Below are 13,131 nucleotides of genomic sequence, written 5' to 3'. Positions count from 1 at the left end.
TCCCTCTAACCCTCCCCCCTCTCATGTACTCTCTCTCTCTCTCATTCTCGCTCTCTCAAATAAATAAATCTTAAAAAAAAAAAAAAAACCCTGTTACAGAGGGATTTTTATTATGAAGGAGAACTGAAATAATAATCAAGACTACAGAAAGAAGAGGGGTCTGCAGGGGAGCCTGAGTGGCTCAGTCATTAAGCGTCTGCCTTCGGCTCAGGTCATGATCCCAGGATGAGTGGCTCAGTCATTAAGCATCTGCCTTCGGCTCAGGTCATGATCCCAGGGTCCTGGGATCAAGCCCCACGTCGGGCTCCCTGCTCCGCAGGGAGTCTGCTTCTCCCTCTCCCTCCACTGCTCCCCCTGCTTGTGCTCTCGCCCTCTCTCGCTCGCTCTCTCAAACGAATGAATAAAATCTTTTTTTTTTAATCTTAAAAAAAAAAAAGAGGGGTCTGCAGTTGAGTTAAGGTGTCAAAATCTTATTCATGTGACTCAGCTGCTCTGTCTCTACTCTTTCCAATTGACAGATTTCCCCCATTCTTCTGTTTTAAATTTCCAAGAGAGCAATCTGGCCAAGCATAGCTTTTCACACAGTACTACCATGAACTGTTGGCCAGCCTGTTTGGGCTGTCCTTTGGCCAAGGGCCAACAATCTAGGGGCCACCTCTAGACACAGATCAGCCTAGCCCTGCTTGCCTGAACCGGGTCCTATAGGTAAGGCTGTCTTATTTAAGGTAGATGGAGAGGTTGGATGTGCCCAGCATCATGAGTGACGCTGTACTGACAACAGATACTATTAGAAAAGAAACAGTGTTTCTACTTTTCTATTGTATGATCTCCATTTTAGCAGATAATGTTGTTCAATTCAATTAGGGCATTATACTTTTCTCAGTTTTCTAATTAACTCTATTGAAGGGAAAAATTAGATATTACCTAAACCTAAGATTTATAGACAGACTGATATAAATGTGGCTTTAGTAAGCTATACATGCTTAGTTAGCTCTTTTGATCGTCTCACATTAGGTAGCCTAGAATCTTGTCAATATGTTTTTGTCTTTAATTTTAATGCAACTGCCAAGTTATACAATGTGTAGGCGTTTCACTAGAGGTGTTTTGGAGGAAGACTGTCTTCCCCATCCTGAAACACATGGAACACCCAAAAATAGCCCTGGCTTCATCCTATAATGCTAGGAAATCCCATTGCAAGCAGTCTCTGTTCTCTTCTCTGCTTTCATTTGCTTCTTTGAGCCATTGCTACCTTCTAAAATATATCTGTTCAGTGTTTTTCCAAAATTATGTTTTCTCTTGGGTGAATGTCACTGGCATTTTAAGAAATATTATTTTCATTTAGTTTCGTTTTTGTGAACATAAAAAAATAGTATACGGGGCTTTCAGATTATAATGGCAGAAAGTTACCGACTCCTGATTTTATTGTGTCTTGCCTCTAAAGTACTTAATATAACATACAAAAAAAAGATACAAATGTCAGGAGCTCCAAAAACTATAGAAACTACTGTCCAAGTAAACAATAGCAGGCTGAATCCCTGAGGCAGAATGGCCAAGCCATGGGGACCAAAGGAGTCTTCCATCCACTTTCCACCAGTGGCGTACCCCTAACTGTCAAAGAATCTTAGCCTTAATGTTTTTGCTCCATGTGCATGACATTTCATTATAGTCAGGTTTTTATTTGCATAGCAAGTTTCAGGTAAAATTTTTCACAAGTTCTGCAGAATAAACTTTTGGATAATGAATATATGTATAGCCAGGAATACCTGTATTTTCTGTGGCTAATAAGGACTGGAGAAATAGATACATAGCATGATACTGGCTACCTGGAGTGATGGAAAGAGGATTGGAGACTTTGGCTTTACCTGTCAGGCTCTATATTTTATGCATAATTTATTCTTTATATGATGTTTTAAAAATATATACATAGAGTGGCACCTGGGTGATTCAGTCAGTTAAGCATCCGACTCTTGATTTCGGCTCAGGTCATGATATCAGGGTTGTGAGATCAAGTCCCGAGTCTAATTGAAATTCTCTCTCCCTCTCCCTCTGCCCGCCCCCCGCCCCACTAGTGCACACGTGTGCGCTCACGCTCTCTTGCTCTCTCAAAATAAATAAATAAATGGGGGCGCCTGGGTGGCTCAGTTGTTAAGCGTCTGCCTTCGGCTCGGGTCATGACCCCAGGGTCCTGGGATCGAGCCCCATATTGGCTCCCTGCTCCACGGGAAGGCTGCTTCTCCCTCTCCCACTCCCCCTGCCTGTGTTCCCTCTCTCGCTGTGTCTCTCTCTCTCAAATAAATAAATAAAATCTTTAAAAAATAATAAATAAACAAATAAATGAAATCTTAAATAACTAAATTAAAATATATACATGGGGGAAAAAAAGACTAAAAGCAAAAATACCAAAATCTTAACAGTAATCAATTCTAAAGGTGGAGGTATGGGTGATTGCTACCTTCTTCTTTGAACTTTTACTACGTTTTTAAAATTAAAAACACTGATTCACACAGTAACATTATTCTAGTAAATTTAAAATGGATTGGGGGCACCTGGGTGGCTCAGTTTGTTGAGTGTCCAACTCTTGGCTTCAGCTCAGATTGTGATCTCAGGGTTGTGAGATCGAGCCCCTCGGGCTCAGAGCTCAACCAGAGGTCTGCTTGAGATTCTCCTCTCCCTCTCCCTCTGCCCCTCCCGCTGCTGTCTCTCTTGCTGATGACATGCTCTCTCTCTAAAAGTAAATAAATCTTTAAAATGGATTGTATACCTTTCCCATTATTCTAGGGAAGAAAAATTTAAAAAAAAAACAGTTCACTGAGGGGCACCTGGGTGGCTCAGTCGGTTAAGCGTCTGCCGTTGGCTCAGGTCGTGATCCCGGGTCCTGGAACAAGTCCCACGGCGGGCTCCCTGCTCAGCAGGGAGTCTGCTTCTCCCTCTCCCTTGCCTGCTTGTGCTCTCTCTCTTTCTATCAGATAAATAAATAAAATCTTTTTAAAAAATATTTCATTTTTTTATTTACTGAGAGAGAGAGCGTGCAGTCGAGCGCACAAGTGCACTGCGGGGAGTGGGGGGGGCAGGCAGAGGGAGAGGGAGGGAGAGAATCCTGGAGGTCTGGCTGTTGTCAAGCTAAGGTTGCTTTTAGCCTCTAGGAAAGCATGAACATTAAGGCAGTTGTGAACTCCTTGAGGATTGCCGTATGCCTGTCTCAAGTATTTGTCAATGGGCTGCAAGTTGTAAGGAAATTTAATTTTACCTACTTTTCTTTTGCCTTGGTTCTCCTCATCACAGGGGTTAGCAAACTTTGTCAAGGGCCAGACAGTAAATATTTTAGGCTTTGCAGGCTGTGGTGTCTCTTTGACTCAGCTCTGCCCTTGTAGCACAGATGAATGAGTATGGCTGGGCTCCAATCACACTTCATGATGGACTCTGAAATTTGATTTCTTAGAATTTTTCACATCGTGAGCATTATTCTTTTCATTTTTTTTCAAATGTGAAAATGTGAAAACAGTTCTTAGACTACACTCTACAAAAACAGACAGCCAGCAGGATTTGGCCAACAGGTTACTGTATACAGACTCGATGCAGACAAGGATTTGGCAAATCTAATTAAGATATCTATTTAGAAAAAAGAAAAAAGCCCACAAAATGAGGATCAATGAAGGGGATATAGTCAATAATATAAATTAATTTTTAAGTTTTAAGCAAATTTTAGACTATTAAATTTGAAAGCATTAAGTAGAAAACTTTGTAGAAAACATAAATTTCCTACTGTTCTCCTCTCCTACAGGAGAACACTTCAAAAATCCAGTGATTGTGGAAGAAATTGAAAAAGATTATCAAAATATTTCCAGGGACACCTGGTTGGCTCACTCAGTTAAGCATCTGCCTTCGGCTCAGGTCATGATCCCAAGGTCCTGGGATGGACCCCAACATCAGGCTCCCTGCTCAGTGGGGAGTCTGCTTCTCCCTCTCCCTCTGTGGCTCCCCCTGCTTGTGCTCTGTCTCTCTGTCTCTCTCTCTAACAAATAAATAAATAAAATCTTAAAAATATGTATATATTTCCATAAAAACAAGCCAGACCCACTCTTTCCTGTGTAAGTTCTTTAAAACTTTTAAGGACCATATTTAGCTACATTTTTAAAAAAGATTTTACGTATTCATTTGAGAGAGACAGACAGCACAAGCAGGAGAGGTAGAGGCAGAGGGAGAGGGAGAAGCAGACTCCCCACTGAGCTGGGAGCCCAGCATGGGGCTCGATACCAGGACCCTGAGAAGACAACCGGAGCCGAAGGCAGATGCTTAACCATCTGAGCCATCCAGGCGTCCCTAGCCACATTTTTTTTTTTTTTATAAAGCAAAGAAAAAATATCTTTCAAGGAACTTATCATTTTTATACAATATAAAGTGTTCCAGGGCATGGGGAAACCTTTCCCACTTACTATGCAAAGCCAAGGATAAAAACTATTGATTAATCTCACTTGTGAATATCCCTGTAGGAACCTTGAAAAAATCACTGCCATATCACATCCGGCAGTTTATTGAAGGAATGCTAAGAGATGACCAAGAAGGGCTTCATCCAGAAATGCAAGCATATGGTAACTTGGAGGGATACACAGGTTTGGGTAAATGCAGAGACAGGCCATATTCTGAGATGGAAAAACTGAAAACTAAAAACGGCAGTTCCCCCGCATTCCCCCAACCAGTGCAATGCAATTCCACACAAAATCACAATTGGATTTTTCTTGGAATTGGACACTGATTCTAAAGTTCATCTTGAATAAGTGGTGAGAATACTCTACTGAACCCTTTCCCTCAGAAGCCAAGGCTGGTGCCTGCCCACACCCTCCCTCTCCAAACTCATCCAGCACTACCAGGTGGGGCTCACCCTGGCTAAGATCATGCCCTCCTCAAAGTCCCCGTGTAAATGTCCAACCCTTCCCGCCCACTTGTTTGCAAAGGCCCTGGCCAATGTCAACACTGGGAGTCTCATCCCAGCAGCTGGGGCCACCGCTGCTGCCCCGGGGAGAAGCAGACACAAGCAAAGAAAGAAGAATCAGAGGAGCGGGGCGCCTGGGTGGCTCAGTCGTTAAGCGTCTGCCCTGGGCTCAGGTCATGATCCCAGGGTCCTGGGATCGAGCCCCGCATCGAGCTCCCTGCTCAGCGGGAAGCCTGCTTCTCCCTCTCTCACTCCCCCTGCTTGTGTTCCCTCTCTCGCTGTGTCTCTCTCTCAAATAAATAAATAAAATCTTTTTAAAAAAAATTAGAATCAGAGGAGCCCAATGATGATGTTTGCTTTGGTCTTTTTGACTACATCTCTTCTGTAACCTGTTCAATAAAAAGCTGAACTCTTAATAATATTTTTTAAAGATTGTATTTAGTGAGAGAGCGCGAGCGTGGGGCAGGGAGGAGAGGGAAAGGGAGAGAGAGAATCTCAAGTGGACTCGCACCTAACCCTGGAGCTGAAGGCAGGGCCCCATCTCAGGACCCTGAGATCAGGACAGAGCCAAAAATCAAGAGTCGGTGGCTTAACCGACTGAGCCACCCAGGTGCTCCAATAATAATAATAATAATAATAATAATAATAATAATAAATAGAGGAGTACTGAAGGGGCTTGGTACTGTCAGATTTCATATCAGCATTAAGCTACAATAATTGAAGACAGGATGGTACTGATATGAGAGCCTCCTAAAAGTATTAAATTCTCCAAATCATTAAAAAGTTGAACAGTGGGGCGCCTGGGTGGCTCAGTCGTTAAGCGTCTGCCTTCGGCTCGGGTCATGATCCCAGGGTCCTGGGATCGAGTCCCACATCGGGCTCCCTGCTCGTCGGGAAGCCTGCATCTCCCTCTCCCACTCCCCCTGCTTGTGTTCCTGTTCTCGCTATCTCTCTCTCTGTCAAATAAATAAATAAAATCTTTAAAAAAAAAAAAAAGTTGAACAGTGAAACATTAAACTATAAAATATCTAGGAAAAGATAAGTGAATACTTACATGGTCTTAGGGTGAGAGAAACTTTTTAAAGCATAGAATATCCAATTTAGGTAAATAAAAGATAGCTAGATTTAACCTAAAGACCAAATATCAAAAACACTATAATATGTGAAGGGGATAGAGAATATGGGTGAAAGAGATCCTTGAAGGAATGAAAATATGGGGCTGAGAGGCAACAGACCTGGGTTTCCACTCCACTGATTCTAACCGCTAACTCTCCATATGAACTCAGATTACTTTCTGTGTCTCACTTAGTATACTTTTTTTAAATTCCAGTGTTGTTAACAATGTTATATTAGTTTCAGGTGTACAATATAGTAATTCAACAATTATACACATTACTCAGTGCTCATCACCACAAGTGTACTCTTAATCCCCACCACCTATTTCCCCCATCCCTCTACCCGCCTCCCCTCTGGTAGCCATCAGGTTTGTTCTCCATAGTTAAGAGTCTGTTTCTTGGCTTGTCCCTCTCTTTCTCTTTTTTTCTTTGCTCATTTCTCTCTCTCTCTCTTTTTTTTTTTTTTAAAGATTTTACTTATTTATTTGAGAGAGAGAGCACAAGCAGGGAAAGGGGCAGAGGGAGAAGCAGGCTCCCCGCTGAGCAGGGAGCCTGACCCAGAGTTCAATCCCAGGACCCTGGGATCATGACCCAAGCCAAAGGCAGACACTTAACCAGCTGAGCCACCCAGGCGCCCCTTATTTTGTTTCTTAAATTCCACATATGAGTGAAATCACATGGTATTTATCTTTGTCTGACTGGCTTATTTCGCTTATCGTTATATTCTCTAGGTCCATCTATGTTGTTAGAATGGCAAGATTTCATTCTTTTTTATGGCTGAATAATACTACATTGTATATACATACACCACATCTTATTTATCCATTCATCTATCAATGGACACTTGGGCTGTTTCCATAGTTTGGCTATTGTAAATAATGCTGCAGTGAACATAGGAGTGCATGTATCCCTTTGAATTAGTGTTTTCATATTCCTCCGGGGTAAATACCCAGTAGTGCAATTACTGGGTCATAGGATAGTTCTATTTTTAACTTTTTGAGGAACCTCCCAACTGTCTCCCACAGTGGCTGCACCAGTTTGCATTCCCACAAACAGTGCATGAGGGATTCTTTTTTTCCACGTGCTCGCCCACATTATTGTTCCTTGAGTTTTTTATTGTAGCCATTCTGACAGGTATGAGGTTTTTGATTTGCATTTCCCTGATGATGAGTGATGTTGATCATCTTTTCATGTGTCTCTTGGCCATTTGTATGTCTTTGAAGAAATGTCTGTTCTTCTGACCGTTTTTTAATTGGATTATTTGTTTCTTGGGTGTTGAGTTGAATCAGTTCTTTATATATTTTGGATACTAACCTTTATCAGATATGTCATTTACAGATACCTTCTCCCATTCAGAAGATTCCCTTGTAGTTTTGTCCGTTATTTAGTTTGCTGTGCAAAAGCTTTATATTTTCGTGTAGTCCAATAGTCTGTTTTTGCTTTTGTTTCCCTTGCCTCAGGAGACATAGCTAGAAAGATGTTGCTACCACCAATGTCAGAGAAATTTCAGTCAGTATTCTCATATGGACAATGAGAAGACTGAGTGAACCTCCAGGCTTCTGGGGAAGAATGTTTACAAAGATGATCGCAACAATTTCACCCACCCCTGTATGTTTGCCCTTTTGCAACTTGACATTGCTTTTTCTCCAATCAAGAGGTAGAGTCTGTTTCCTCTGTCCTTGAATCTGGGCCAGCCCTGTAACTTACTTTGACCCGTGGAATGCAGTAGAAGTGACCTTATGTGACTTTTGAGGCTAGGCTTTAAGAGGCCTTGTAGCTTCTGTGTCATTTTCTTGGAATGATGGTGTATAGCCATATGAACAAGCCTAGGTTAGCCTTTTTTTTTTTTTTTAAGTCTAGCCTTCTTGAGGGTAAAAGACCATATGCTAGATGAATGCAATCATATGAATAGCCCCGGGTAAGACCAGCGGAAAACATGTGTAGTTGAACTCTGGGCAAAGTGGCTGGCACAGAGCACTGTAAGCAAATGAAATAGTTGCTTTTTTTTGTTTGTTTGTTTTTAAAGATTTATTTATTCACCCAGGAGAGAGCGAGGGCACTCATGCAAGTGGAGGGAAGGGGCAGAGGGAAAGAATCACAAGCAGACTCCCCGATACTCAGGGCTCAATCTCACACCCGGAGATGATGACCTGAGCCAAAATCAAGAGTCGGACACTTAACAAACTAAGCCACCCAGGCACCCAAAATAATTGTTACTTTAAAAGCAAACCACCCCCAGAGGGGGGAAAAAAAACCCCATAAGCTAAAATGTAAATGACAAAATGAGAGAACATTTCTAGCAACTAGGCAACTCTTAAAGTCAGTCTTTAAGCATATGCATAGTGGTGAAAATGTAAAACTAGATTGTGATAATGGTTACACAACTTACATGAATTTCCTAAAGAAAATCATTGAATTAGTACACTTAAAATAGGTGAATTTTATGGTAGATAAATTATATCTTTAAAAAGCTGTTTAAGGGCGCCTGGGTGGCTCAGTTGTTAAGTGTCTGGGAGCCTGACCCAGAGCTCAGGGGCGCCTGGCTGGCTCAGATGGTTAAGCGACTGCCTTCGGCTCAGGTCATGGTCCTGGAGTCCCGGGATCGAGTCCCGCATCGGGCTCCCTGCTCGGCAGGGAGTCTGCTTCTCCCTCTGACCCTCCTCCCTCTCATGCCTCTCTGTCTCTCATTCTCTCTGTCTCAAATAAATAAATAAATAAATAAATCTTAAAAAAAAATAAAAAGCTGTTTAAAAAGGTACATGAGCAAGCCCTTTATCAAAGCAGTAGTAAACATGGTCATGTTTAAGCCCTCTTGTAATTAAAACAAGATACCATTCTTTCCCTATTAGATTGGCAGTGTTGCTTTTTTGGCTTTTTTCTTTAACTATAATATGCATTTTAGGTTAGAGTATAAAGAAATGGCCATGGTGTGTTAAGTGAAAAGAAGTAACTTACAAATAGCTCTGTGCCTCACATGAGAATTTCATACATAAGGCTAGAAAGAGGCCTGCAAGAAAATGCCCCAAACTGTTCTACCTGGCTGATAGCCTTACAGATGACTTATTTTCTCTATAATTTTCACTTCGTAATTTTTTTTCTGGCTACCATGTATTCCTTTTGTAATTTTAATTCATTTTCTAAATAATAAAAACAATTCAAATGATAGGAACTTTTTTTATATGAACATTTTTAATTTTTTAAAAAGATTTATTTATTTATTTGAGAGAGAGCACACACGAGTGCCCATGAGCTGGGGGAGGGGCATAGGGAGAGAAACTCAACCAGACTCTGTGCGGGTCCAAGGCAGGGCTTGATCCCATGACCCCAAATCATGACCTGAGCCGAAATCTAGAGTTGGAAGCCCAGCTGATTGAGCCACCTGGGAGCCCCTATAAGAACGTTTTTAAGGTACCTTGATACATACTGCAAAATTGCTCTCCAGGAAAGTTGCACCAGTTACACGCCCACCAGCAATGTTCACTTTCAGTTTTGAGTCCAATCTGATTTTGTTTTAGTCTGCTCATATTTCTAATCATGTTATATCCCTTTTCATTATTTCCTTGGGGTTCCAACACTTCCCAGTTAGTGTTCTTACGGAACCTCATTAGCAGCACAGAAGGATTCAAGCATTAACTAGGATAGACTTTGACCGAAACCTGTAAAAATGTATGTTATTATCTTTGCATAAATCCTATTTAATCAGGGGCGCCTGGGTGGCTCAGATGGTTAAGCATCTGCCTTCAGTTCAGGTCATGCCTGGGATCGAGCCCTGCATCAGGCTACCTGCTTGGCGGGGAGCCTGCTTCTCCCTTTCCCTCTAATGTTCCCCCTGCTTGTGCTCTCTCGTTCTCTCTGTCAAATAAATAAATAAAATCTTTAAAAAAAAAATCCTATTTAATCAAAGTTCCTCAGGAACATTTCTTTGGTACTAATCTTAAGGCACAGAACTGGCCATTGATGATATTCTAGACCTTGGTCAGTGTGGTTCTATCTCAGAGGGAACGGCAGATTTGAGATGTATCTGGATTCATTACAAGGTTTGATGAGGTTCCATGTAGGTTCAGATTAATTCACTGCCGTTTGCTTTCACTCTTCAACAACCAAGGAATCTACCTTCAGTTTCTGTCCTTATTTGTGTGATATACACACAAATTTCTTGTGTTATAAAATATCTACCAGAGGGGCGCCTGGGTGGCTCAGTTGTTAAGCGTCTGCCTTCGGCTCAGGTCATGATCCCGGCGTCCTGGGATCGAGCCCCGCATTGGGCTCCCTGCTCAGTGGGAAGCCTGCTTCTCCCTCTCCCACTCCACCTGCTTGTGTTCCCTCTCTCACTGTCTCTCTCTGTCAAATACATAAATAAAATCTTTAATAAATAAATAAATAAATAAATATCTACCAGAATAGGTATATTCTGGAAGTATTGTGAATGAATCTTTTTCTTCTGTACTTGAATCCCATTTTATTTTTTTATTTTTATTTTTTTTTAAGTATTTATTTATTTATTTGAGAGAGAGTGAGAGAGAGCATGAGAGGGGAGAGGGTCAGAGGGAGAAGCAGACTCCCCACTGAGCAGGGAACCCGATGTGGGACTCGATCCTGGGACTCCAGGATCATGACCTGAGCTGAAGGCAGTTGCTTAACCAACTGAGCCACCCAGGCGCCCCTTCCCATTTTATTTTTTTTAACGTTTATTTATTTATTCAAGAGAAAGAGAGAGCACATGAGGGGAGACGTAGAGGGGGAGGGAGAGCAGACTCCCCTGAGCATGGAACCCAACCCAGGGCCCGATCTCACAACCCCAAGATCATGACCTGAGCTGAAATCAAGAGTCAGACACTTAACAGACTGGGACCCCCTGGTGCCCTTTGAATCCATTTTAAATGCACTAGGGGCTATTACCAAGGTACACTTTTAGTAAAATAAAGAATCACCCCCTCTTTGTTTTTGTTTTATACACAAAATGTCACATATTAAATTTGGTTGATAAGTTTCATATATATTCTCACTTTCCATTATCTCTGCTAACAGATGACTAATGCAAAATATTGGATAATTTTTTTTAAGTCAATACTTAATTTTTAGAAATAATTAGAGACTCAACTCTGACATAAATATTCACCCCACTCAGTTCCTGGGCCTACTTATGTTAGAGAATAATTATAAATAATTCACAAAGCTGGCATTACTCACTGTATTGTGATAATTTTTCTGGGAAAACTTTAGCAACTGTTCTAATATAGCTTGCCAGTTATCAGTAGTTGGGAATGCAAGTCAGCTTTTAATTAAGCAGAGGCTGATTATTCAGACTACAAACTGGTCATGCCCTGTACTGCTTCTTCCTGCTGCCTACCTTTTAGCATTTTCCCTGCTCATTAGCACATACTCCAGAAGGTAGGCATTGGACAGGGGGAAAGGAGGAGAAACCAAAATCTGCTAAATACTTACGAGAAGCTCTGATGAAAGGTTTCAATACAATTTGTAGGACTGTTGACTGAAATTGAGTCATTTGGATTCCCTGTGAAGTTTTATTTACTTGTTCTATCTTGTCCTCCATAGCAACAGATAATAGAATTGTCTGCAGAGAGACAACACTATTCCTATATTTAATGTTTGCCTTTCTAGAACATTTCCACATGGTGGTTCATGATATTTTCTTTATTCATTACATTTGTCCCTAGACTGCTTCATTTCTTCGGTGATTGGTGAGTTGAGATTCCTCATGGTTTTTCAGTTATCCAGAAAACTGAAAGTTTCCCTCTGAAGTACGAGTATCTTTCGTATTTCAACCAGTTTGGTTGAAAATACAATTTCCTGGGTGCCTGGGTGGCTCAGTCGTTAAGCGTCTGCCTTCGGCTCAGGTCGTGATCCTGGGGTCCCGGGATTGAGTCCCACATCGGTCTCCCTGCTCGGCAGGAAGCCTGCTTCTCCCTCTCCCACTCCCCCTGCTTGTGTTCCTGCTCTCGCTCTCTCTCTGTCAAATAAATAAAATCTTTAAAAAAAAAAAAGAAGAAAATACAATTTCCTCATGCTTCCACCAATTGAACACAATTTAAGCCATTCTGGATGCCCAAAGTTATCTAGTGCGTGCATCTTCCTGAGATATGTATGGCTATTACAAAACCCACATAGATATACCATCAGTCTAGGAACCTCTGATTGAGGGAAATGTTACAGTGTAAAGCTTGAGTGGTACTAGTGTTTTTGTTTGCCCTAAAGCTGTTATTCTTATATAAGTTTTCTTCCTCCTTCTCGTGTCTGTCACCCTGTCTCTTTTGCCGTTGTCAGAAAACCTGCCTCTTATTAGTTCTCTGTTTCTCAACTGCTGTGGGCTGAGAAACTGAATAACCAAGCCAGTTAAAACTGTGGCTAAAATAAGAGCAAATAGGACTGCATGAGAGGATAAAGAACTCCTCATCTATGAATATAAGTGTAGGAGCTTTGGTGCAGAAATAGCCTCACTGCTTAGAGGCCTTTTCCTTCCTTCCTAATTTTCAATCATGTAGTTAAATTGCTGGTTAATTGTGTTTCAAAGAAGAGATTGTTTGGGACATGAGACTGTCTTGAATGGAGCTTTTCGTTTTTGGTTTTTTTCCCCAAAGATTTTATTTATTTATTTTTTTAAAGATTTTATTTATTTGTTTGACAGAGAGAGACACAGCGAGAGAGGGAACACAAGCAGGGGAGTGGGAGAGGGAGCAGCAGGCTTCCCGCCGAGCAGAGAGCCTGATGTGGGGCTCGATCCCAGGACCCTGGGATCATGATCCAAGCCGAAGGCAGACGCTTAACGACTGAGCCACCCAGGGGCCCCGATTTATTTATTATTTTTGAGAGAAAGACAGACAGAGCATGAACGGGGGAAGGGCAGAGGGTGAGGGAGAAGCAGACTCCCTGCTGAGCAGGGAGCCCCATGCAGGGCTCAATCCCAGGACCCTGGGATCATGACCTGAGCTGAAGGCAGGCGCTTAACCGACTGAGCCCCCCAGGTACCGCCAGAGAGGTTTTTTTTCAATGACAACTACTGCTGGCTGATTTCCCACAAAGTTGTGACAGACGGCAAAAATAAACAGGTGAGCTTAAGGAATATGA

The 13,131-nt window shown here is 41.8% G+C and overlaps 2 protein-coding genes across 6 annotated transcripts in view; both read left to right on the top strand.

The window, feature by feature from the left end:
* The window catches only part of PRPF8 (pre-mRNA processing factor 8), a 335,003-nt gene that overhangs the window by 204,974 nt on the left and 116,898 nt on the right, over positions 1–13,131 (top strand). The window lies entirely within an intron of this gene.
* SMYD4 (SET and MYND domain containing 4) overlaps positions 1–13,131 on the top strand; it is a 51,377-nt gene that overhangs the window by 29,995 nt on the left and 8,251 nt on the right. The gene's annotated exons all lie outside the window — the stretch shown is intronic.

This window comes from Leptonychotes weddellii, chromosome 15, assembly GCF_054177405.1.
Source record: "Leptonychotes weddellii isolate Sample4059 chromosome 15, ASM5417740v2, whole genome shotgun sequence".
NCBI classification, from domain to species: Eukaryota; Metazoa; Chordata; class Mammalia; order Carnivora; family Phocidae; genus Leptonychotes; species Leptonychotes weddellii.
The sequence above is the reverse complement of the archived record's forward strand: the minus strand, read 5'-3'. Positions and strand labels throughout refer to the sequence as shown.